The 27,987-nt window shown below is 44.5% G+C and overlaps 1 long non-coding RNA gene across 1 annotated transcript; it reads left to right on the forward strand.

The window, feature by feature from the left end:
- Window positions 1-26,963, forward strand: LOC122063678. The gene is made up of 2 exons (XR_006135438.1): window positions 1-198; window positions 26,219-26,963. It is a non-coding gene; the product is annotated as an uncharacterized LOC122063678 (long non-coding RNA).
- The last annotated feature ends 1,024 nt before the right edge of the window (window positions 26,964-27,987 follow it).

Genomic DNA, 27,987 nt, shown 5'->3' on the forward strand with positions numbered 1-27,987 from the left:
TTTGGTGAAGAAGAAGAAGGATAGGGGGCTGCTGCACTTGGGCTGCAGCTAAATTTGTTGCTGCCGCTGCCGCTGCCCCTATTCCTATTGTTGCAGCTGTTGTCAAGCTCAAAGCAGCAAAGAGAGAAGAGCAAGGTGTTGTCCCCAAGCAAAGATTCGGTTGTTACTGGTGAGTTGCTGCTGTACACACATTTGAAGGTCAGATATAATCTCTGAATTTATTTTACAGTAACTGGATTTTAATTAGAAAGGTTTTCAGCTTGGTTCCCAAGCATACAGCCACCCAGAACTGGGAAATTTGGACTGCATGCAAGGGAACCTGGCTGGTTATTGTTATAGAGAGTAAACTGATATGAAATTCTTATTGTACCTGTAAACTTAAGGTAATCTAATGGTTGTACAGTAGGTAATTTTCAGATTAGGAACAATTTCAGCCGAATTCCCAAGCATGCAGCCACTCAACGATAGAACCTTGGACTGCAAGCATACGAATTGAGCAAAATTCTGCCATAGGGACTAAATTAGTAATAATTCTTGTTGTACATGCAATTGAAAGTAGTGCGTAGATTTTAAATTGTCCCAACAACCACCCATGAGTTGGGTTGAAGATCAGAAAATTTAAGGGTTGAAATTGTCATCACAGGGAAGAAAATTTGGAAAATACAATAGGGCATAAATTAATTCATATAATTTATGGTTTTGAAGACTGTAAAATGACCCTAGGGACAAGGAGATACCTTCCCCATATTGCCATGGAACATACCCATCAGCCATGAGCAGCCCAAGTCAAGGGAACTGGTAGAACAGTCTCTGGTAGTGCAGAAATTTCTACAGAAATCAACCCGCTGGTTGGATAAGCGGCCAGGAGGTCGTGACCCACCGGTTAGGGTGTTTTAAGCCCAATCATCCCTTGTTTTGACTGAACTATGCCTTGCCCCTTGTGGGTCATGTTTCCTAACCTTTTACCCAAGTTAACCCTATAGGTAGGGGGTAGGGGGTAGTTCGGGAGCATTTCCAGGACTTTAATTGAGATTATTATGTGGGTTGTTAAGGGTTGTTAGGTTCAGCATAGAACCTATAATAAGTTATGTTAAGAATTATAAATAATTAACATGATGGTACACATTGGTTTAGGAACCTAAAACTTATTGAGCGAGGACACACAATTGATTGTGGGGGATCTATCGTACACTATGAGTTGGGTTTTTAAGGTGAGTGGATGTTTGACTTATTTTGTGGAGTGCTTTATATACTTTAATTTTGCATGCTCATGTTGTAGACACCCAATTTTGTCATCCTCCCCTGGCTATGATGAATTACGGATCTTGGATGTGACTTCTTGCTTCCGATTGACAGAGATGATTGATTAAGGAAACCTAGAAACATTCCCCATCTACCTGAAAACCCCGAAACCCCCGCGTAGGAGAGAAGAGGGTCCAATTTTGACTTTTTTTTATATACAAATAAATTTGGTCAAGATGACCATACAGATGGATAGTGCTCAAAAATATAATTCCGACGATATATGGCATGTTAGAATCGGGCCATCGGATCTCCCGCAATCATCCCCAAAAAATTACATTTTCCTGTGCGTATGCTGCGCACACTAGCAAGCCTGCTGGAAACCCTCTCTCCTCATCCCCTCCCCCTTTGAGTTTCTTCGGGTCTTCGAAGCAATCTTCGTCAAGATCCAAAATCTTGTTCAGATCTTCAAAGTGTTATTTGAGACTTTGAAGATCTTCAATCCAAGTTCTTAGTCCAATCCAATTTTTACCAGGAATAATATGTTCTTAGCATCCTCCCTTTGAGTGTTCTTGATCTTTACCAAAAGTAGAAATCCCTCCCCCCTTGAGGTTCTTTGAGTCTACAAAGAGATCTTTGTCAAGATCCGAAGTTCTATTCGGATCTTCAAAGTGTTTTTCAGGGCTTTGGAGATCTTCAATCCATTTTTAGGTCAATCCATTTCTTTTTAAAAATAGCAGTTCCTAGCAAAAGCTCTATCCAAGTACCCTTAGAATCTCTCCAGAAATAGCCATTCCCAGCGCAAACTCTGTCAGAGTGCCACCTCAGCCTAGCTCTCCAATAGCCTATCCCCAGTAGAAGCTCTGCGAGAGTGCCATCTCAGCCTAGCCCTCCCATAGCCTATTCCCAGTGGAAGCTCTGCTAGAGTGCCACCTCATTCTAAACCTAGAAATAGCATTCCCTAGCCGAAGCCTCGTCCGAATTCAAATCCAAAAATAGCCTTCCCTAGTCGAAGCTCTGTCCGAATCCAAATCCGAAAGTAATCATTCCTAGCCGAAACTCTGCCCGAATATCATCACAATCAAAATCTCTCGAGAAAGGAAGTTGGAGGTGAAGACCATCTTCCCCTGAGCCAGGAAAATCCAAAAGATAGTCCGAACTGGTACTAATCAAGGGCCCACCCCTTTTGAGCCGTAACAGGGGTTAAGTTTAGGTACAGTTTCTTAACTGAATTGTCATCATGTAAACTTTATATAAACCTTGTTTTAGTGTACATAGTCATTTAAATTCAGTCAATTTATATATCTGTGATAACTTAGCCGTGCATGTGAAATAGGAAAAATTATGAAAAATGTTTGTTTTCAAGCATTTAGTAGGAAGACTAGTTGAATCGGGTAAATTGAGTGCCTAACACCTTCCCAATTCTACAACCTGACAGTTACCCTAAATCTCTGGACCATACCAATTATCGGGCCATTTTCTTAGGAATTGAGCCCACCCCCAGGTCCTAGGCCCATAATCCTAAGTGGCGACTTCAAACCCTTTTGTATGATCCCAATCTCCGTATTGGACCATCATCAAACCTCCGTCTCAAATGACAAATTTTACACTCTTACGAAATAGGCCTCCACGTATCTCTGAGTGGTGATACGGTGGTGCGGGGCCCGTAAGCAAAGCACACATGACACATCCCCTCCCTCATGAAAGATAAAGAGAGAAGAGAGGACAAAATGGATGTAAGTCCTTTCCCCCCCTCAAAAGGGGAAGAGAAGATATCATCTTCAGGCCACTACCCTCGCAGTGGCGACTCTACTAGGAATAAATGTCAAGCTTCCGACACTAGATGCTAGTATTAAATGCAAGAACATTTTCCACCACATTTGTTTGAAAACATGTTTGGTTAACCCCATGTTTGTATTGTATTTGCTAACCACATCATGCATCGTGCTCGAAGTGAAATCATTTGGTGAGCGACTCCCTGTCATGCCCGCACCCTCGGGGAGGGCATGTTATGGAGAGTACTCTGAGAGTAAATGGTACCCGCTTCCTATACAAGGGTGTGGGGTATTGTTAAACGGCAAGGTTGTTCAAGATTGTACTAGCAGCACCTTCAAGGAGGTCCATGCACTTTATGACATTCTGACATATGATGATATTCCCACATTACACTTTTACACACAATCACTCATGGTTCCACTACCCCGTGGTCAGTTGCTTAACCTCGTGTGTAGTCACGAGTAATGGGCAAGGAAGTCACTCGCTTGATCTCATACCTATGGGTATATCAAAACGATCATGTACCTTGCGTATATAGATCCTATCAAGGAAGCCTTATCGGTCCTATTACATCCACCACATGCTCACATCATGTAAGAAATAGATGGAGAACGCTAGGAACACCACTAGCTAATCTGTAGAATTTGTTTGTGGTCTTGAAAAGGAATTTTCCTAGGGTATATTCTAGTCATAAAGAAATACTCTCCTAAACAGGTTTTGGATAAAAGGTGTCCTTCCTCTTAGAAATTAAATTTGGATGATTTGGCACATGCGATCCGGCTGATTTCTGTCTAACCCTCGTAAAATGCTAAACTATCCAAAAGACCTGAGGAAGCTAGGAGGAAGGTCACCTAGTAGGATAAGAGAAAGGAAAGCATGACTTTATTGGTAAAGAATGTATTAATAGGGGTATTCTGGTCAAGCCATTTGTGTGTATCTATAGCTTATGGCATTGAGTGGACTAGGGGCATCAACCCCTACCCACTCCCTACCATTAAGCAAACTAACTTTGTATGGATCATTTGGTTGTTAATCTAGTGAATGTGTGAACAAGGTGTTGGGAATTCAAGAATCCTAAAATAAACCATTTTTGGTTTAGGCACAATTACACACCTCAAGTATTCTTCGCGGTCCATTTGGACACGTCAGGTTAACCGGTTGACTTGCTTAAGTCTAGTATCACCTCCATCGTCTCTCCAAGATTGTCTACCACGAAGTGATTACAACCCAATTCACATGGGTCCACCCAACATGGAAACACCAGAACAAGCGTGTTCCAACCAGTGGAGACATTGCAAGCTAAAGTTGCTGAGGTAAAGAATGTATTAGCTCAAGTGTTGCACTTGTTACGAAACCTGTCTAGGGCCGATCTCGGGGCTGACACAACTCCTCTAGCAGAGCCAGAACCAAATAGGCCTACAGGTCATCAAGGGACTTCCTCCAGGGATCCCCCTTCAGCTATAATTAATGATGAAGAAGAGAATTTGTGGCACATATTCAAAAGGAACCTCCAGAGACAGAGAGGGAAAGGAAAATAAGAGAACAATTGGAGAAGCTTAAGGATATGATCCGAGCAGGGAAAAGTCAGGAGAGTCAAATAGTAGATTCTGATGAGATGAGCTTCTTTTCCAGGGCAAGAATCCCTGAAAAGTTCAAGTGTCAAACCGACAGATTTGACGAGTCAGCGGATCCTAAGGCTCAGTTGGAGGTATTCCTCAGTGTCTTGAAGATATGGCAAATTACTGATAATCAGATGAGGTAAGTATTAATGTCAATATTATCAGGACCAGAACTAAGGTGACTCACGCAGTTGGAATCCACACAAACACAGAATTGGGTGGCAACAATGAAAGCCTTCACCAAACAGTATCCCCACAACACCAAAGTAGATGTGGAATATAAAGAGCTCAAAACCTTGAGACAGGAACCTAGGGAGGGGTTTTCCACTTTTTTAATGAGGTTCAGGAGCAAGGCCACCAAGATGGCAGAAAGACCTTCTGAAGCGGAGCAAGTAGAAATGTTAATTGAGGACTTGTCCAAGCCTTATTCTGATGTTCTCTACTATCAACATCTACAGACTTTTGATACCCTAATATCCACCGGGACACGTGTTGAGAACAAGATCCTAAAGGATGCACAATATGAAGAATCTTGAAACCAATATAATGGATGTAGTCCAACAATCAATATCATCTACAACCACTTCACCTTCACGACCGTTTGTAATATGATTAAATGCTCCTTCCCAGAAAGCTCCTCACCCAAGAAGATAGTTTTCTGATTTGGGAATGCCAGTGACAGTAGTGTATGAGAAGCTAAAGAAACAAGGATTGCTAAGGACAATGGCCCCAAGAGTAATCAGCAACCCTCCCCCACCTTGGTACAAAGATTGTGAGTATTGTGCTTGCCATTCTCAGAAGGGACATACTATTGAAAGATGCCTAGCTTTACAGCATGCAGTTCAAGATTTGATAGACAAAGGGACCATTGAAGTCGAGGCCAAATATCCTCCCAATGGTATTACCAACCCACTCCCTGATCATGCAACAGTTAGTGTATTGGAGGAAGAATCAACAGAAAGTGACCCCACTTAACTCATCAAGCCACGAGCTTGAAGAGATCACTTCAATGTCATGGGAGATAGGACCAAGGTCAAGAAGACCCCTGGGAAAGAAGAGCCATTAGGAGAAGTGTCAGAAGATGAGGATCAGATACCCGCCTTCCCTCCTTCATCACTGACCCTAGAAGAGGAATCCATTATCTCATACCATCCACCTTTGCCATTTTCTTCCCTCTCACCATACCATCAAAGAGCAGGAACCCCTTCATCACCCTATTTTCCACTAACTTCATCAGAATACCCTATCTCCTACATCACGTCCCCTTCATATCACCCCACCTCATATCTTTCATCACCCTTATATCATTCCCATTCCCAGGGGTCGGTAGACAATCCATCAAATCCAAAAGAAGGATGGATTGGCAGGTACAACTGGAAGGATATACTTACGTTGCTAGAATCTCCAGAAATAATATCATCAGCAGAATCAATAAATGTTTTTGGGAAAAGTCAGGAGAATGACACTACATCTTTGATTCAGTCAAACACAGCTCAAGAGGAGGCTCCAACAGAAATTGAGCTGGAACAGTTAGACATCAAGGAAAGAGAACAGGATAGTTACATCATTGGAATAGTGGATGTAGCACTGATTGAAGATGGGTTCTCCTCTAGCGACCCCACAACAATGATCCAATCAAAGGAGGCCCAAGCCCCCGAGTACTCCTAAAGAGAGAATGGGAAAAGGAGATAAGACTCATCTGGAGTTTGTAATTTCCCATTGATCTGAGGAACCAAATCTATTCATTTATGCAAAAACCAAGATCTCAAGAGCTACATGAGCTCAAGCCCAGGCCTTTCAGAGGAAGGGGCACATATGCAAATCAAAAAGAGCACAAAGAATAATGGTCTGCATGCATTGTGCTTGAATCAACTGCAACGGGAAGACCCGTAATGGTGGTCAGAGATGTGACCGAGGCACCAGGATGGCCTCAATCAGTAGGCTTGAAAAGCTGGACTTTATAGAAAGAAGATTAATCAACCTTCACCAATCCTCACCCCTCAAAAAGTTTGGATTTCGAGAGTATGAGGTTGATCAGTTGGTATTTGTAAAGAAGCAGGCACCTATCCAGAAGAACCATTGCACCATTGAAGAAATAGCAGCAACTTTCACAGAAGGAGAAGAAGGCCCTTTGCCACGTCTCCTCATCCATCGAGCCAACGAACCACTCCTAAATTAGACTAGCATTGGAGAAGACTTCAAGTTTACTCATGCTACTGAGTCAACCAACATGCATACCACTAATAAAAGCATCAAGTTGTGTCAAGTCAAAAATCGAGTCAGACGTCAAGTCAATATTTGAGTCTGTTGTTGAGTCTTTTGTTATGATTCATGTCGGCCTCCCCTCTCAAGGTGGGTTCAGAGTTTGTGTATATCAAGTCTGTTGCTCCTTTCATGAATGAAATTTCTAATTCTGAGTATGACTTGCCTCCTTTTTCTGATGATGATCTTAATAATTATCAAGAGTTAATAAAACAAGTCAAATCAAAGAAAGTCCAACCTATCCGTGAGGATACTCGAGTTATTAATCTAGGAACTGACCAACACCTTCGAGAGGTAAAAATTGATGCTACCCTTAATGATGAAGAAATAGAACAGATGATTAGTCTTTTGAAGGAGTTTGCTGAAGTCTTTGCTTGGTCTTATAAGCACATACCTGGTATAGACCCCGATATCGTGCAACATTGATTCCGACTAGAATGGAGTGAGAAGATCAGAGAAGAAGTTGTGAAGCAATGGAATGCAGGGTTTCTACAAGTGGTTAAATATCCCCAATGGTTGGCTAACATTGTAATTGTGCCGAAGAAAGATGGCAAGGTACGAAGGTGTGTGGACTTCTAGGATCTTAACAAGGTAAGATCCCAGAAGATGACTTCCCATTACCCCACATTGATATATTGGTGGACAACACAGCTGGACATGCCTTGTTATCATTTATGGATGAATTCTCGGGATACAACCAAGTAAGCATGCACCCAGAAGATTGCGAGAAGACAGCCTTCACCACTCCATGGGGGACTTATTGTTACAACATGATGCATTTTGGGCTAAAGAATGCCGGGTTAACTTATCAAAGAGTAGCTACGGCTATATTACATGACATAATGAACAAAGATGTGGAGGTCTATGTGGAAGATATGATAATGAAGTCAAAAGACGGGCAGGTGCATATTCCCACGCCAAGGCGATTCTTTGAAAGAATCAAGAAGTATCAGCTAAAGTTGAATCCTCAGAAGTGTGTATTTGGGAAAACAGCAGGAAAGTTGTTAGGTTTCTTGGTGAGTGAAAGAAGCATTGAGGTCGACCCTATCAAGATCAAGGCAATTCAGGAAATGACGATACCTCGAACTAAGAAGCAAATACTAGGATTTTTGGGTCACATCCAATATATTACCAGATTCATAACTCAGTTGACTACCATCTGTGAACCAATTTTCAAGCTACTGAAGAAGCATTAGCCCATGGAATGGAATGACCAATGCCAACAAACTTTTGACAAAAACAAAGGATACCTCATGAACCCACCAGTATTGACACCGCCGGTGGAAGGAGAATCACTTCTCTTGTACTTATCCATAGGAGAATATTCCATGGACTCTTTGCTAGCACAGAAAGAGCATGCCATATACTACCTTAGTAAGAAGTTTCTAGAATATGAGACACGGTACACATCTTTGGAAAGAACTTGTGCAGCGTTGATTTGGGCAACAAAAAGGTTACGACACTATATGGTTTCCTATCCGGTGCACTTGATCTCAAGGATGGATCCCATCAAATACCTCTTCGAGAAACCAGCCCTAACAGGAAGGATGGCCTGTTGGTTGCTTTTGCTATCAGAGTTTGATATCACCTACGTTACTCAGAAATCTATCAAGGGGTAGGCTATAGCCGATCATTTGGCTACCCACCCCACAGAAGATGGAGATCCTTGGATGATGCCTTTCCTGATGAAGGAGTCACAACAATAGAGGAAAAAGACACAATTAATGAATGGCAATTATTCTTTGATGGAGCAGCCAATTAGAGGTGATGTAGTGCGGGAATATTGCTTGTCACTCCTGATGGCCTTTACTTACCTTCATCATTCTGCCTCGATTTCCCCTGTACCAATAATATTTTCGAATATGAAGCTTGTGCTTTGGGGCTTGGAACTGCTTTGACTATTGGAGTGAAAAGGATCAAGGTTTACGATGATTCATCCATCATCATCTGCCAGACACAAGAAAAGTGAAAAACTAGAGATGAAAAGTTGAAGCCATATCAAGAATATCTGGAAGAGATGGTTGAACACTTCGAGAAGATCTCATTTGAATATTTATAGAGAGATAATAACATGTTTGTTGATGCCCTTACCACCTTGGATTTTATGGTAGAATGCAACCCTATGGCTAGGGTCTGACCATTCTTGGTGGAACAAAGAAGCAGGCCCATTTATCAGAATTCAGTAAACTCTCTCACTATGGATGGTCGATCTTGGTTGGCTCACATAGTGGATTTCATCAGGGAAAGGAAATACCCAGTTGAAGTAACTAAAATAAAAAAAATTTCTAAGGAGATATGCCACCCAGTTTATTCTTCAAGAGGATTTATTATACAAGAGATCCTATGACAGAATATAGTTATTGTGTGTGGACGAGAAGCAAGCTGCAACAATCATAGAGGAAATCATCAAGGTCTTTATGTTACACTCGTGCCCTGACTCGATCTAATTTGAACTATTATGGTAGGTCTCAGACCGGAGATCGGAAGCACTGCCTGGTTTTGGCTCATAGCCGCCCCTTCCAAGGGGGAGAGATGACCCCAAGTGTTCCTGCATCGCTTGTCAATCTAACTGGAGGGGGTTCATACCTTTTGATCCCAGAAGGTAAGTGACCTGACTCCTCACACATAAATCCTGGCATATACCGAAGTTATTGAAAGACTATGAGCACGGTCAAGGGCAACCACCTATGCAAGGCCAGTTGGTGGACAGCAAGCTGTCTTGACCACTGAAAATATGCCACTAGAAGTACTGGGCCTGAATCCGGTGGGCTATTTTCGGTGAGCCATTCAAGCTACTGTCAAGGTTCCGATGCCCGTGGGTCTTACCACTCGCATTATAGACAGTCTCAGATGATCCTAAATCATCCTTCACATATTCCTCATGATGTGAGCACATCACAGACCTAAGTAGTTGGGTTCTCGAGCTTCGAAAGGCTTATTAACCCGATCAGTCTGAATAGGGTCCAACCAAATGGACCCTAAGGTCCAACTTAATCGATAAGAAGGAAATGAGGATTTCATTTCCTCATTTCCTTTGTGTCCAACGTAGGAGAGGAGAGAAAGAGGAGAAAAAGGAGGAAGTCTTACCTTGGTGCAGGTTATCGCCTAGTCACCAGAATCGTTGCCAGAGGTAAGTGCACTCACTTCCACCACTCTCCCTTTCTTTTCATGTTGACCTAGATTAAGCTAGGTATGGTTGTGATCTTAATGCACAAACCCTCTTGAGGTTGGGGAATGTCAGGAATGTGTGTTCCACCTCCCTGGTGCCATTGCTGAGCTCAAACCAAGCCCGGTGAGCTCCGATAACTAGTAGTGCCAAATGGCTAACTAGGGTTTCAATCGTTCGATCGACGTATCTCCCAAACGGCTTAGTGAAATCAGGATTTTATTAGCTTAGAATGATGCTAGGAACATTCCCTACAAACTCCATGGAACAAATCCCGATGATTGGGCCCAAGCTGAAAAGCCTCAATTCGAGTGGATAGTCTATACTACCACCAGAAGCAAGCCACCAGATCCACTGGGCTTGCTTCCAATGGGTTGTTTCGGGTGAACCACAGAGCTCAGTGAGCTCTCTGTCCCACCACCAGAAACAACACTGATATTTTTAGTGGAAATACCTTATTTTCGGTGGGTGTTTTTGGTGCCATTACTGTCACTGGGAAACCTTGTCTGTACCTTTTGGGGGTGACCCAAGTGGGCCTCTTCCGATCTTTCTGACACGTACTAATGTACGATTACCCTTGTGTCTAGGACAGTGATGTGCACGTGCCTCGAGATCGAAATTGAGTGGATTGATTGGTGGCCTTATTTGAACCCTAACACAAGCAGAGATCAACAAGGTGAGGGATGGTTGATTTATTTTTGGATTGTTTTATTATTATAGAATTACTCACATGTGTAGGATTATACATGATTTTTAAATGTTCAAATGATGATATTCTATCACATGTTTCATTTTTATGATTATCATGTGAATTGTTATGGAGATGTATGGAGGGATCCGGTGTGGCCGAGGTCGTACTGGTATCGTGATAGCTGTGTGTTTGGTTATATGTATAAGATGGAATCCAGCGTGGTCGAGGTCATACTGGTGTCGTGAATGCCATATGCTTATTACATTCATGCATTAGTATGTGCATTGGACTTAATTGTAGTCACGAATTACACTTTGTGGTTGATGTGTTACCGGTATCGTGTGCTCCAGGACTACATTTGCAAATAGATACGCATCGTGGCCGATGATTGGTATGGTGTTGCGTAGTCTATATTCAACTATTATATGCATACTAGATTACGTAAACAATCTTGGGTTTCACTTTGTGCCTACTCAAATGCCCCAAATTCATCCCCTACCTGAAAACCCTCGGTGAAGAAAGAGAAGAGGGTCTAAATTTGACATTTTATATACGAAGGAATCTGGTCAAGATGACCATATAGATGGATAGTGCTCGGAAATACGATTCCAAAAATATATGACACATCAAAATTGGAATGTCGAATTTCTTGTAATCATCATCAGAAAATTCCATGATAGCGCATACGCTGCGCTTGCTGGCCAACTCGTGCATGTTGCTCCTGTTGGCTGCTGCCTAGCTCGCATGCAGGTGCCTCTGCTGGCTACTGCCCACGCGCCTACTGGTTGTTTTTCGCACCCCTGTTGGCTGCTGCTGGTGCCCTTACCCTCACACCCATGCCACTACCCCCACACCCTTGTGCCTAGCCTATACCCAGCTATGCACCACTGCCCGCACACCCTATGCACATTACCCGCACACCCTGTGCACATTGCCTGCCATCCTTTGTGGCCGTGCTGGCCATGCCCCTTGCACTTCAACCCAGCCTTGTGTGCCACCATCACTGGCTAGGATTGGTGTTCCACTGGCCCAGTGGATGAAGAGATTTCCCTCTTCACCCACTTTAGTCCAAAAACCTACTTTTTGCTAGAAACTCTTTCTCCGCCCATTAGTCCTCAAAACCTTTTTTTTTCCCATTGGTTAAAAACCCTTTTTACCCACTTTAGTCTAAGAACCCCTTTTTTCCTATTAGTTAAAACTCCTTTTTACCCACTTTAGTCCAAAAACCCCCTTTTTGCCCATTGGTTAAAAATTCTCTCTCCTTTCCATTGACTAGGAAATCCTATAAATACCCCCCTCCTTTGGATTTTACACAAGACAATAACCACACAACTCTATGGATTACCCTTTGTGGGCGAGGTCTTACTGGTATCGTGTAATTCATACTAACTGTATCATTATGAAGGCATGTAGCATATATGTGGTTAGGTATCACTCCCTATGCTGCAAACCCTTGCTAATGGGGTAAAAGTGTTGGATAACCCATTATGGTATGTTCGATGTGTCTTTCCAGAATGCCACATCCACGGTACGAATTGATTGTTGCCGGAGGTGGGAATTTGTCAAGCGTGACCAATGATTGGTACCAGTACCATGACAACCAGGAGAGGATTAACAAGGGTTTTTGGGTGACCCATGGATGCATACGAGGACTGATAGGCTTCTATTCATGGCTGGGGTTTGTATCCATGCATAGTCGATGGTGGTTTCGAGATGAGAGATACAACCTAATGTGTCTAATAGCATTTATCAGACTTAGTTGTATTGTTAGGTAGATAATAAAATAAATGAATTGCATCAAGAGCATCATGGACTATATGTTTAATTTCTGTAATCATACATCATAAATTATTACTGCGATTGTTGTACTTGGATGTGCTTGAACCCCACCCCTCACTAAGCGAGTCGTGCCCATGGCTAGTGATTCTCTATCCTCTGAACCCGAATACAGAGTGAGCGACTGGTGGATGCTAGATGTGAAGGAGCATAGCCAGGATTGTGCTTGTGATTTTTGTGCATACGCGGCACCATAAGGTGTTCGACGTATTTCTGGTGATTTTGATACGAGTTTGTGGATGGTACCTTTCTTTTAAACTTATTAGTTATATGTCATGGATAATTGTAAAAGGATAATTCGGTTATGGATAATATTTTATCACTAGATAATTTCCCCATTTTATTGATGATTCTGCTGCTTTTGGTTGGTTTGTGATCTGAGATTGTGAAATGTTAAGGTACTACTATCAGAGATCCTGGTAGGTTTGTAAAACAGGTATGTGTCTTACTCACACCATTGATATTCCTAATGATAAGTTGGGTCTACTAGAAGTAGGGTGTGACAGCTATGGTATCAGAGCGGTGAAGCCCTGCCTTAACTCATAATCTCGACCAAATGACGACTTGGGGAAATTAGGATATAAATAAAAATCTCAAGACAACAATAATAGAATTGCACAATTAGGATACAAGCATAGGTGTTAAAGTTGTTTTATTATAATAGAGAACTTGAATTTGTAGCTTACACTTTTTATAAGAAAATAAAGTACTGAAAGTAAGAAATCCTAACTAGCCTAAGTCTAGGAAATTGAACAACTGAAGCAAATGACAGAAAGAAAAAAGTTCAACTAAAAATTAAAACATCAAACTCAAATAAAGTATGAAGGAAATCCTAAAACTATAGTGGCAAACATGCCACTACTCTTGCTGCTGCTGCTGCTGCTGCTACTGGTTCTATCCTTGGCCCTAAGCCTGGTTCAAACCATGCATTCCTGAAGGAGGCACCAGAATACCAAGATGGAAGACCATCGCCTGCATATGTGCCTCCAGGGAGGCCACTCTATTGTCCATAAGACAATAGGTCCTGTCTATGCTCTTAAGGCGGCCATCTATGCTCCTCATCAGTGATGTGGTGATGTCCAGACATGCCATAACATCGTTAAGGCAGTAAGGTCTCGCACCCCTAGTGCCCTGGGAAGTGGAGGCAACCCTAGAACCCATCATAGCCTATGGGCCAGGTGGTGGGACACCACCAACCCCAGTAGCTCCTCTCCCTATACCACCGGCACCTCTATCGATACCTCCACCAACACCACCGGCATTGCCATCAACATCACCGGCACTGCCACCCTCCACCTCCATAGGCTTCTCACCCGCCTCTGGATCAAGTGTCACCTCCCTCATGTTTAGGGTCATCTTCCTCAGAGAGTCTTGGTTAAAATCTATGACATCCTCACCCAAGCATTCCTCTCTCTCTAAATCCACCCCAAAGTGAAGGAAGATGTCTGTTAGTATCCTCCCATAGCATAGGTTCCCGACTCAGTGATCCTATCCCTCGGACCGAATTACCTTGGTCCACATTAGAAGGTAGAGAAGACGTATCTATGCCCCCATGTACACACAGTAAGTCACATAGGCATGCAATGCAAATAACTCATCGTAGTGCCCACAGGTGGGGAGAAGCTCAAATGGACTGCATGACAGACAAATTTTGGAGTGGCAAAGTAGTTAACTGTGCGATCCCATCCCTAGCCTCCTTGGTCAACACATCGTTTATCTCCAGAAAGGTGTTGGGACTCTGGAAGCCATAAGCTGGAGTCCGAGGCGGGCAATACACCAAGTCACCGGCATTGTCAACCATCAGAATGTTGGCCAGCTACCTCATATCAAAAGAGATCTCAACCCCCTTTCACGTAGGAGGTGATCCACATCTCTTTGGTACCTCGGTTCATGCATTACAGGTTGGAGTAAAACAGCCTGACTAGTGTTGGGTAGTAGTACTTATTGGGTTTCAAGATGTGATACCACCCGACCACCTCAAAGCATTGACAGAGAAGGAATGCATGGAAGTCTCTTGTCCTCACATAAATTCCTGAGTCCACGTTGTGGCTCTCGAAGAGTTCCCAAAGATCTTGCTCAGCAATAGAGCAAAACAGGATTGGGTTGAATTAAGCGGCAATGGCTTGCTCTTCTTGTTCAACGGCACGGCGGGTACGTACACAACGTCTAAACATCGTTGCAAGATGAATCCTAAGGATTCAAGAGTAAGAACCTAGTTCAATGACTAAAAGTAAAGCTCACAGAGAAGAAATCTCAAAACTAGGTTGAAGAGAGAAGAAACATACCTTTGGTGCGTAAGCAGCACCGATCGATCTCGAAATAGCAAGAGGGAAGTGGAGAATCAGTTAAAAGACTCTCCTTGGCCGTTTCCACACCTCCTCCACAAGATAGATTAGGGTTCTGTACAATAAAACCCAAACCCAAGTCTATTTATAGCCATTTTGGAACCACCGGAAACAATCCACTGGATCCACTGGACCTGCTTCCGGTGCCTATTTTCGGTGAGTTCAAAAGTCCCAATTAGCTCTTTGTTTTGTTCATCAAAAATAACACTGATATTTTCGATGAACCAAACCATATTTTCGGTGAAAAACACCCCTGTTTCCGGTGGACTATTTTGGAAATAAGTTATTTTCGTTTTCCAAATCTGATTATTATTTTATTGCATAAATGGGGTGCCCCCTTCACAATATGCATGCGATTGGATCCAAATATGTGTGGACCCCACTTATGCATACCCTAATTTTGCCTTTTGTATATGTGTGGGACCCACTATGTATGCATGTGTTCCTATTACATGCAACCTTGTATATGCATGTGAACTAATCGGATTCCTCCACAGGAGTCATGTCACGTCGGAACGCTCGGTCCTAATCCCAATCACACCCGTCACCTCCGATTTCCCCTACATGGAATGGGATAGACCCCGCAATGCACCCCAGGCTCCATCGGTACTTACTACACATGATGTGGTCTCCATTATGGATAACATGATGTGGGGAATTGAAGAAAGGCAAAACCGATTTATGGTCGGGATCGATAATAGGATCCAAGCAGTAATGGAAGCCCGTAATGCACCGCCCGCACCTCCTATTCCATCGGTGCCCGTTCCAATACCCGATGGATCGACTACCCTTCAAACATCTTATGGGGCACAAGTGCATGGGCAAGGGCATCAAAATGTGCATGGGCAAGTGCAAGACCCGATGCCAGATCAAGCCCAGGCCCATGTAGAGGGCTGGACAGACTTGACAAAGATGATGGAGAAGTTCCAATGACTTAGACCCCCATGCTTCTCAAAGGTGGGTCAAGACCCGTTGTATCCATCAAGGTGGATTGGTGGCATGGAGAAAGTTTTTAGATTGATGGGCTACACTGGTGAGCAAAAAATTTTGTGTGAGGGCTATCAGTTACAGAATGAAGCGGATGATTGGTGGGAGTGCCACCAAGCCTATTCTGAGGGCTAATAACTCGAACCCAACTTGGACAAACTTCAAAGGGGCCTTCTTTGAGAACTATTTTCTGGAAAGCTTTCGGGATAAGAGAGAGAGTAAGTTCTCTCAATTGGTGAAAGGATCCCAGTCTGTGTTGGAATACCAACAATGCTTCGAGGAGCTGCTTCACTTTTCTCCTGAGCATCTCTGATGGGATAGGGCTAAGGCCAAAAAGTTTGAGAAAGGGTTAAGGCCAGGTATTGGATCAACCATAGTTGGGTTGAAACTATAGACTTATGCCGAGGTGGTCCAAGTGGCCAAGTCTATTGAAGATCGGTATAGAGATAATTTCACGGCCCAAGAAGGAACGGGAAAGAGGCCAATGGGATCTACTAATTCCAGGGGAGGTAGCAAGCCTTTTCTATTGCCTTATATCAACCCAACTGTAGTGCAATTCAAGAAGCCTGAAGCTAGTCAGACTTCCCAGTCCTCTCGATCTAGTGTTGTATCTCAATCTATAGGATCCAACCTGAGATGCTTTTATTGTGATCAGTCGGGCCATATGGCGAGGATATGCCCCCACCGGAGGCCAAGTGATGCACCATACACTATGCCACCTAGACCCCAGCAGACATATACGGCCCCTAGACCAGCACAGCCCCCACAGGACTAGAGGCCACAGGGCAGAGTATTTGCTATGACCGTAGAAGATGCCGAGGCTGCACCAGGTGTAGTGACAGGTATATTATTGATATCATTATTACATGCACATGTGTTATTTGTTGTTGTAGGAGAACTCAATAAGGGAAATGTATTCATCCCAACTGTAACTCATATCCAAGGCATATGCTCGGAGTAGGTCCTCCAATGTCAGGATGGTCCTTTCCGACTGACCATCGGTCTGTGGATGAAAAGTTATGCTGAAATTTAGTTGTGTACCTATAGCTTTCTGTACACATGTCCAGAACTTAGAAGTGAACCTGGGATCATGATTAAAGATGATACTAACTGGCACACCATGCAATTTGATGATGTTATCAGCATACGGCTTGGCCAACTTATCTATAGAAAATATAATCTTGATTGGGATAAATTGAGCTGCCTTAGTCAAGCGGTCCACAACTACCCAAATGGCATCCATACCCTTCTATGTATGGGGTAGGCCTATGACAAAGTCTATGGTAATATTCTCCCATTTCCACTCCATAATAGGTAGGGACTGTAATAACCTATGGGGCCTTTGTCTAGCCTTGACTTGCTAGCATGTGAGGCATCTAGACACATACGTGGCCATGTAATTCTTCATTCCTTTCCACTATAAGAGCCTTTGAGGTCCTTATACATTTTAGTGTAGCCAGGGTGAATGGAGTATGGAGAGCTATCTGCCTCTCTCAAAACTGTATCTCTCAAATCACCATCACTAGGCACACACAACCTCCCTTTGAACTTGAGAATCCCTCTTTCAGTCACCAAGAAATCCGGGTCCTTCTAGGTTCCTTCCTGGCCCTCTGTCATCACCTTCTACAACTTTGCATTAAGAGCCTGAGTTGTAGTGATCCTATACACTAGACTCGGTTGTCCCACCAATGCCGATAGTGATAAAGTGACACCTTCCACTAATAGCTCCAAGTCTAGTTTCCTGGACTCCTCTATGAAATGCTCATTGATGGTCAGTGATGCAAGAGTCAGTGATTGGGATTTCCAACTAAGTGCATCAGCTACCACATTGGCCTTTCCTAGGTGATAGTGGATAGTACAATCGTAGTCCTTCATCAACTCCAACCAACGCCTCTGTCACATATTGAGCTCCTTTTGGGTGAAGAAGTACTTGAGGCTATTATCGTCACTGAAGATCTCACTCTTCTCACCATACAGGTAGTGTCTCCAGATTTTCAGTGCAAAAATCAGAGCTGCCAACTCCAAATTATGGGTGGGGTAGTTCTTCTCATAATCTTTCAACTGACGAGATGCATAAGCAATAACTTTCCCATTCTACATCAACACACAACCCAATCCCAACTTGGAGGCATCACTATGCACAACCATACCACCTGTACCAATCAGAATAGTCAACACTGGAGCTGATACCAACCTTTGCCTTAGTTCCTTGAAACTCTTCTCACAAGCATCGGACCACTCAAATTTAACACCCTTCCATGTGAGTCGGGTCATCGGGCTAGCAATGCGGGAGAAGTTCTCGATAAACCTCCTATAATCCGGCCAATCCCAAAAAACTATGTATGTTTTCTACACTCTCGGGAGTCTTCCATTCTAAGACTGCCTTCACCTTACCTAGTTCAACCTCTATACCTTTGTCTGAAATAATGTGGCCTAGGAATGCCACCTGTGATAACCAAAACTCACACTTGCTGAATTTGGCATAGAGTTGTTTCTCTCTCAGGCATTGTAATACTAACCTCAGGTGAACAGCATGTTCCTCTGCATTCTTAGAGTAGACCAAAATTTCATTAATGAACACAATCATAAACTTGTCAAGACATCCTGAAATACATGGTTCATCAAATCAATAAATGCAGCCAGTGCATTGGTAAGCCCAAATGACATTACCAAGAACTTGTAATGTCCATACCTTGATCTGAAGGTTGTCTTACTGACATCACTATCCTTGATCCTGAGTTGGTGGTAGCCCGATCTAAGGTCGATCTTGGAGAATACCTTAGCACCCTGCAACTAATTAAATAGATCATCTATCCTTGGTAAAGGATACCGATTCTTGATGGTTAGCTTATTAAGCTCCAGGTAATCAATGCACAACCTCATACTCCCGTCTTTCTTCTTGACGAATAATACCGGTGCTTCTCATGGAGACACACTAGATCTAATGAATCCCTTCTTCAGAAGGTCCTAAAGTTACACCCATAAATCCTTCAACTCTGTGGGGCCATGCGGTAAAGGGCCTTTGACATTGGTGTTGAGTCGGGGAGTAGGTCTATAGCAAACTCTGCCTCTCGGTCCTAGGGCAAACTTATCAAGTCATCTGGGAATACATCGGGAAATTCCCTCACCACATCAAGCTCGGTCAATGGCCTAATCTCTATCTCAGTATCCATCGCAGATGCTAAGTAGCCCTGACATCCCTTATCCAATAGCTTCTTCATCTGGAGCGCGGATATGATAACCTTCTTGGGTTTCTTAGGCTTATCCCCTTGGAACACAAACTCATTATCATCACGAGGTCAGAAAAAGATAGTTTTCTCTGCACATAGCACGCTGGCTCTGTATGCGGAAAATCAGTCCATTCCTAAAATCACGTCAAGTCGGTCATATCCAACTCGATCAAGTGAGCATTCAACTCATGTTCACCTATGGTCACTGGACAAGGCTCACATCCAAACATTGAGTCAGTCCCTGGGTTGGAATTCTCATCTTCTTCGTAAATGCCAGTGATACAAACAAGTGCGAGGCTCCTAAGTTAAATTTCCACGGCTAGAAACATAAGTATTTCTTTGTGAGATCATCTGAGGGTTTCCCCATCGGTAACGTTTGGGATATTCCCGACCTGAAGGATGTTAATTCCACACCCGCCCTCTTCGTGGTGGACGCGGAGTCACTGGTATTGGAAAAACTCAAGCCCCAGAGTCCACTAGTCGAGTCTGATAGTCTTTAATCAGACATTGTCATGTTTTGGTTCGGGCTTAGCCCGGGTGAGTTATGGTCACCCGATTCCATTCTTGCTTTGTCTTCTTCTGCCTAATGCTAACCTTTGTTTCTCCTATGCAGTGTAACTCTCCAGAGTGGATGTTAGAGCGGCAGCAGCCGTGAGGCAAGCACAGGCGAAGGAGGCCCGCGTGAGAGAGGCCCGAGCGAGGGAGCAGCAGCAGAGGCAGAAACAAAAGCGGAAGGATAAAAGGAGGGTTCCAGCTTCTGAGCTGGCCAATCCTTCTTCTAAGAGGAAGAGGGGTCTTGCGCGGGACCCTACTGAAGGTGCCATTCAGGCCCTCACTGCCCAAGATCGAGATGCCTCTGCCCCAATCGAGCCTTCGTCAAACATTCATTCACAAAGTCCAGCGTCAAACCGAGGTAGGTCCTCTGTCAAACATTCATTCACACTTTCACCGTTGGAAGGGTGTCTCGGGAACTGGTGCTGAAGGGGAACCTTTCGAGGGATGTTTTTGACGCCCAGAAGCAGGGAACCTTGACCATGGTGACCAGTGCATACTTCTACATGGCAAGGGTAAGATTCCTTCGGTCTTTGGCTTTCAGGTTTCCTTCTCTATAGCTCTTATTTTTATAAATGTTTTAGGCCCAGAACCAACTTGCCCAGCTGATCAACCGAGTTGAGGCTATGGTTTGGGACTTGGAGAGATTTGAGCTAGAGAAGGTGAGCATGGAGAATGAGCACTATGTTCTATTGGAGAAGGTAGAGCATCTGGAGACTAAGCTCCTTCAGATTCTACAGAAGCATGATCGAGAACTCTCGAAGCTTAGATCTCAAATATCTACGAGGATTAAAGCAGCTGAAGCCCGAGGGGTCGAAATGTACAAGGCTTCCAAAGACTTCTATGAACAAGTTAAGTAGGCCGCTGCTCCCAGATACACGATGGGCTTGATCAAAGTCTGTGACTGGGTTCTCGAGAATTATTCGGAGGTGTCTTTTGAGGATAGTGGCCTTGTTTTCGAGGATGAGGTTAGGGTTGCTTCAGCCCCTGCCCCTATAGCTACTCAGGTGACCGAGCTCGAGGAGAGTGGTGACGAGGAGGAGGTTCAAAGGGCTCACGAAGTCCCCCTTACTCTTGGTCAGGATGGTTTAGACCAAGATGTCCCAGGTGTTGTTGATGGCAAATCTGTTCTCCCGACCGCAGCCCCTTGATGAACGAAATGCCTTCGGGTCTCTTTTTTGTATCTTTTGAACTTAGGCCTTCCGGCCTCCATGTAATTTATGCCTTTGAGCTTCTTCGATGAATGAAACACCGTTCTTCTTTTAGATTCCTTCGTGCCTTTTAATTATCATCACTATTTGTTGTTGATTTAATGACAATTAACTCTGAGCACGGACTATCATAGGGCTTCGGCTTCGTAGGTAAGGGTAGGAAAGCCAAAGCCCTTATGCAAGTAAAATCTTAATTACAAGGTAGGTGCATTACTTGACTATGCTGAGCCGAGGTGACAGGTTGGTCGAGATGAGGTGATTGGTAGCACTGCCTGATGGAGGACCGAGGTGACAGCACGGCCTGATGGAGGGCCAAGGTGGTAGCACGGCCTGATAAAGGGCCGAGGTGGTAGCACGGCCTGATGGAGGGCCGAGGTAGTAGCACAACAGGATGAGATGCCGAGGTGGTAGCACAGCCTGATAGAGGACCGAGATGGTAGCACAGCCTAATGGAGGGCCGAGATGGTAGCACGGCCTGATGAGGGCCAAGGTGGTAGCACGACCTGATGGAGGGCCAAGGTGGCAGCACAACCTGATGAGATTTTGAGGAGGCAGTATGGCCTGAGGAGGGGCCGAGGTGCAGCACGACCTGATGGAGGGCCGAGGTGGCAGAACGGCCTGATTGAGGGTCGAGGTGGCAGCACAGCCTGATTAAGGGCCGAGGTGGCAGCATGGCCTGATTGAGGGCCGAGGTGGCAGCACAGCCTGATGGAGGGCCTAGGCAGTAGCACGTCCTAATGAGATGCCAAGGTGGTAGCACGGCCTGAAGGAGGGCCGAGGTGGTAGCATGACCTGATTAAGGGCCGAGATGGCAGCACGACCTGATGGAGGGCCGAGGTGGCAGCACAGCTGAATGGAGGGCCGAGGTAGTAGTACAGCCGAATGAGATGCCGAGGTGGTAGCATGCCTAATAGATGGCCGAGATGGTAGCACAGCCTGATGGAGGGCCAAGATGGTAGCACGGCCTGATGAGGGCTAAGGTGGCAGCACGGCCTGATGGAGGGCTGAGGTGGCAGTACGACCTGATGAGATGCCGAGGAGGTAGCATGGCCTGAGGAGATGCCGAGGTGACAGCGCGGCCTGATGGAGGCCGAGGAGGTAATACAGCCTGAGGAGATGCCGAGGTGACAGCGCGGCCTGATGGAGGCTGAGGTGGCAGCACGGCATGATTGAGGGCCAGGTGGTAGCACGGCCTGATTGAGGGCTGAGGTGGCAGCACAGCCTAATGGAGGGCCGAGGTAGTAGCACGTCTTGGTGAGATACCGAGGTGGCAGCACAGCCTGAAGGAGGGCTGAGGTGGTAGCACAACCTGATGGAGGGTCGAGATGGTAGCACAGCCTGATGAGGGCCGATGTGGCAGCACGGCCTGATGAGTGCGGCTTGATGGAGGGCCGAGGTGGCAACACATCCTGATTGAGGGCCGAGGTGGTAGCATAGCCTGATGAGATACCGAGGTGGCAACATGGCCTGATGGAGGGTCGAGGCAATAGCACGGCCTGATGAGATGCCGAGGTAGTAGCACGGAGTGATGAGATGCTGAGGAGGTAGCACAGCCTGAGGAGAGGCCAAGGTGGCAGCGAGGCCTGAGGAGATGCCGAGGAGGTAATACGGCCTGAGGAGAGGCCGAAGTGGCAGTGTGGCCTGATGGAGGGCTGAGGGCAGCACGGCCTAATGGAGGGCCGAGGCAGTAGCACATCCTGATGAGATGTTGAGGTAGTAGCACAACCTGATGAGATGCCGAGGTAGTAGCACGGCCTAATGAGATGCCGAGGTAGTAGCACGGCCTGATGAGATACCGAGGTGGCAGCATGGCCTGATGGAGGGCCAAGGTGGTAGCACGGCCTGATGGGCGTCGGAATTGTCTCAGAGAAATGAGATGAGTTTTTCTCGCTGGTGCCTTGGCATTGTAGCCCCCACTTGGAAGTGGCGAGTATTATCCCCCTCTTCGGCTTCAACTTGTATTAGCTCCTTAGCCGGTTCACCCCTTTGATAGCTGGTGTCATCACGTAAATCTTCTATCGGGAGAGCCTCGCCCGCCTTTTCTTTTCCCCATAAGGTGGTGGTGTAGCACCTCCGGGATGCCTCCTGATCGTCTCGAAATTCACCAACACCGTTCTTGGTTAGGAACTTCATCTTGAGGTGTGGTGTGGAGATGGACAACCTTTAGCAGGTTTAAACCAACTCTCCCTAGTATGGCGTTGTACGCCGAAGTAATGCCTACTACCAGGAAGTTGATCATGACTGTTACCTGGCGGTCTCCGGTGCCTACTCTTATTGGCAACTCAACCGATCCCTCAACTTTGATTAGGGCACCGAAGAATCCTTGCAATGGGTGTTCGACCTTCTTCAGCTTTTTCTCGTCCAGACCCATCTTCTGAAAAGCTTCAAGGAACAAGATATCAGCTGAACTGCTGTTATCCACCAAGATCCTTTTTACTCTGCAATCGGCTATGGTCATGGTGATTACTAGGGCATCGTCGTGTGGCGTGTGCACCCCTTCCAGAAGGAAATAACCGTCCTCGTCTTCGCCTTCTTGTTCGACCATTCAACCACATGCATGCTTCGCGCATAGGCTTTTGCTTTCCTGACTGAGGTTGAAGTTTCTCCAGCGGCTAGGCCTCCACAGATTGTTGCTATAACCCTAGTTGGGCTTTTATGATCGTCCCGAAGGTGATGTTCGGCTTCCTCGGGTGTTCGGTCCCTTTGCCGTTCTTGATTGCCTTTGTGGGCTGGCCACCTCCATTCATGGTGGCCTATGCCGTCTCTTCGGCAGTTGTCCCTGCGGTCATTACCATCTTGGGCATCCTCCTTTTTGCGGTCTATGAATCGGCCTAGATACCCTTTTCGGATCATTCCTTCTATTTTCCCCTTCAAGTGCCAACAATCTTCAGTGTCGTGGCCGTGGTCCCTATGGAAGTGGCAATATTTGTCCATATTGCGTCTCTCAGGGTGTCATCCCATCTTCCCTGGCCACTTCATGGTTCTGGCATCTGGGGAGTCCTTTATCTGTATTAGCACATCTGTTCTTTTTCGGTTCAGGGGCGCGTATTTCTCGAACTTCTTCGGTGGACTGGGTGCCCGACTAGGTTCGGACTTTCATCTTTTGCCCTCTTCGGAAGGTTTGTTGTTGCCTCTTGAGATCCTTTTTCTCCCCATTTTCTCTTCAGCTTCTTCATTGGCTTGAAGGGTTTCTTCCATTTGGATGTACTTATCACACTGAGCCCTTAACTCGGCTAGGTTCCTTGGTGTATACTTCACCAAAGACCTTTTTAGCTCTTTATCCTTGAGGCCTCCCAACAGGGCCGTGAACTCTTCTTTCGGGTCCAGACCTCTGATCATGATCTTTTCTTGTTGGAAGCGCTTCATGTAGTTTCGCAGTGACTCTCCTTCATGTTGTTTTACATTGGTCAGGTTCAACGTGGTCTTCTGAAGGGGTTAGCTACTAGAGAATCCCTTCACGAAGAAGTAACTCAAATCGCTGAAGCTGTGGATTGATTTCGTCGGCAAGTGGTTATACCATAACCTTGCCGCTCCTCTGAACGTCAAAGGCAGGGCTCGACACATGATGTTTTCTGAGACTCGGTGGAACTGCATCGCAACCTTAAAGCCTTCTAGATGATTGACGGGGTCTCCAGACCCATCGTAGTATCATATTTGGGTAGACGAAACCCAATCGGAAGCGGGTCCCTTATGAATTCATTAGCTAGAGCCGTGTCATTGGTGAGGTCCGGCTCGCGAGTTCCCTTCTGGTTTTCTGCTACCTTCTAGATCTCGTCCTTCAGGTCTAGGATCATCTGCTTCAACCCTGAGTCACGTAACTGTTTGTCCCCTTGGCACGGTTCTTCATGCCCGGCTCCCATGATGCAGTGCGCTCTTTCTTTGGGTGTGGGGCTTTCCCTTATTGCTCGGTTTCAAGGATTCCAGCTGGATCTTATCGATCCTGAGCTACTCCAGTCCTTGTCTTGCGATCGCTCTGGCTGGACATGGGAGCCTTGCGCTGCTCCACCGGTCTTATGAGAGATGGCTTTGGAGACCTCTTTCGTTGTCCTGGCCATTCTGTCATTCTTCTCCTGAAGGGCATCAAACTGCTCCCTCGTCACATATTCCTGCACACTAGGAGGGGGAGGATCGCTATCCTTACGCAGCAGTTGTCCGACTGAGCGCTAGTCCCTCACGGAACCTTCCCGATCACTATTTCCTTATTCTTCCCTAATGTCCGTCGAGGGAGGGAGCCCTTCCGAAGGTTCTCCCTCATTCATATTTATATTCGGTGTTGCTTTTGTTTTTTTTACGATTGTAGGTTCTCCCCACCATTACTGTCGTTCCCACGGACGGCGCCAATCTGTTACCGCCAAAAATCTACCAGAGGAGCTAAACCTACAAAAGGACAGAAGGCAGAGGCCTGGAGGTATCCCCAGGGTTAGTCCTCCAACGTCCAAGTTAGAGACCGGCGGAATAGTGTTTTCACAAGAGTAATGGTGTGTTGATCTACCTCTCCCTTCATTTTGGGCCCTCTCTTATAGTGCTTAGGGTCTAGGGTTTCCCTTTTGGAAGTCCCCCTTGGGTCTGCCTTTTTCCCTTCTTGAGTCCTACTCGGATATGTGCTATTTTCCCTATGGGGAATATTCTCTATTTGGGTATCTTCTCCTCATGTGGTTTGCGTGGTTAGAATTCTTACGGCTTCTATCAGGTGGGCGACATGTGTCCTTCCTTTGGATACCATGTGTTCTTACCTTACAGGGTGATTAATTGGGTCGTATCAGGTAGGGTTTACAGGGAATTGTCATTAGTGTTCTATACGAATAAAGTCATGGTTGCATTTGGTGTATAATTGAAAACATAGGGGTTTATGGCTAGTAGATAGATGCAATTCATGACTTCATGTTTGTAGCAGTTGGACTTATAAAAGTAGCAGGCTCTGGGGTTAATGAACACAAAGACAAAGGTATCCTTGATTACTCATCATTTGGCCCAATGTGTTCTCCTCACCTGAAATTTGTTTGTTCACTGGAATCCTTTGTTGCAGGGAATGTGATTGTGGTCTTTGGTTTGGTGGTTATTTCATTCTTTTCTAATTTTCATCCAGTTATTGACTCTTTGAAGAGAACCCACTACTTTTTTTTCTATTTTTATTTCTTACATCTTTGGTGTTATTGGTTGGGGAATTGGGGGTATTCTTTTTCACTTCAAGTCATTTAACTACTCATCTCTTTTATTTAATTATTTTTTGCATTCTCATATTTATTTTCTATGAAATTTAAAATGCATTTTTAAATAATGGCACAATGTTTGTTCCTTCAGAAGTGGAATATGGATGCTATTGTATATCAACAACGGAGAAGAACAGCAGCTGATTGTATGGCAGCTATAGCTGCCATACTTGTCATATTGGATGAATGTGACTATGACGAGGAGGAAGAAGAAGCACCGCCTAGAAACAAAGTGTTGATTTTGATCAACTATCCACCATTGCTGAAGGCATCAAGGATTTGGCAGCTGCACTTTGAGAATCACCCAAGCAACCCAACCCTTATCAAATGGATTTGACTCCTATCCTCCATGCCATACGAGATATCCCTGCTATTTCTGATGTCATCGCTAGTAGGTCTTTTGAATACTTGAGTGTAAATCTAGTGCAAGCTAATATATTTATGTCATATGATGTCTCACACAGGGCAAAATTTCTTTGGAGGCATTGGCATTCACAAGACCCCAATGCGTAGAAGGGCTGTTCAAATTATGGATATCGTATTTTGTCTTTTTGTGAACTCTTTACGCATATATTAGTTTAAAACTATGTAGTTAGAGCTCTAACTCTAGCTTGAAGAACTTATTTCTGTTTAATTGTTTTAGAGCTCTGACTCTAGGTTGAAGAACTTATTTCTATTTAATTGTTTTAGAATGGAATGTTTGAGTGGGATGTATATTTTTTTTAATGGTTTCCTACAGACTAATGATGTAATATTTTCAAACTTTTGGACAAATTATAGACAGACTTTATGCTCTCCATTTTGGAAGTTCTACCTAGAGATTTGGATTTTTGATTTTTGTAAGCTTTATTGTGGTTACTAAAATGTCTCTTCATAGATTCTCTCCTTGGAGACATTCATACGCTTAATTTTTTCATGCTTACCCAATTGCATATGAATCTTTATAATCGCCAGGGAAAGGATCCATCAGATGGAAGATATGAATGAAGATTAGCCAAATAAAGAAGGAAAGGAGGCAGTTGATCAAGAGTTGCCCAGAACGAACTAAATTCACTTATTAAAGTGGATTTCTCTTTCTCATTTTAAATAATTTTTAGCATGGGTTTTAGACTTAGTACTTGAATTGGGTAGAGATATCTCTCATATATGACTGCTATTCCTTGATGGATTGTTGATGCAACCATTAAATTCATTGTATCAAATTGTTTGTGTTGCAGCCAGCTTTATGAGAGGGATCACCACAATTAGCCTCTTTAGAATAATTTTTTATTATCTAAATTAAATTAATGAATTAATATTGGTGAATCCCACATTTTATTATAACCACAAAAATATAAAGGTCACATTAGTAAGTGTTAATGTTATGATGTTATTTGATAATAGTGTTCTTGTAATTATATTGTAGTATAGCAACTTTCTCTTTAATCACAAATTCTGATATCCAAACATACATGGGGTGGTAAAGTTCAACTTTCCCAAGCCAACCAAACAAACATGGGGTGGGAAAGTTGTACTTTCTACAATTTTTCCATTCTTGTCATTCACCCTAACAACATGTGAGACCCATGTGTCATACAATCCCACCCCAGACTCCCCTCCAAACAAATGGGGCTTAGGGATTTGAAATTCGAACCTGTCTGAGCTGTTTGGTCAGAACCGGTTCAAATGGATGATTCGAGTCATCCTTTCTAGTAAACGGGGTTTAGTTACCTTTCAAAACAAATCTAATCCTGACCGTTGGTGCAGGGTAGCAAAACACAGCAAAACACGATTTCGAAAAACAGACGATTTTTTCCGGTACCAGCAAGGGGAATGGAATCCGAGGGGTCGGATGAAAAATAGTATGGGGTTGCAGCAGCC

Source organism: Macadamia integrifolia, unplaced genomic scaffold, assembly GCF_013358625.1.
Source record: "Macadamia integrifolia cultivar HAES 741 unplaced genomic scaffold, SCU_Mint_v3 scaffold1421, whole genome shotgun sequence".
Lineage (NCBI taxonomy): Eukaryota > Viridiplantae > Streptophyta > Magnoliopsida > Proteales > Proteaceae > Macadamia > Macadamia integrifolia.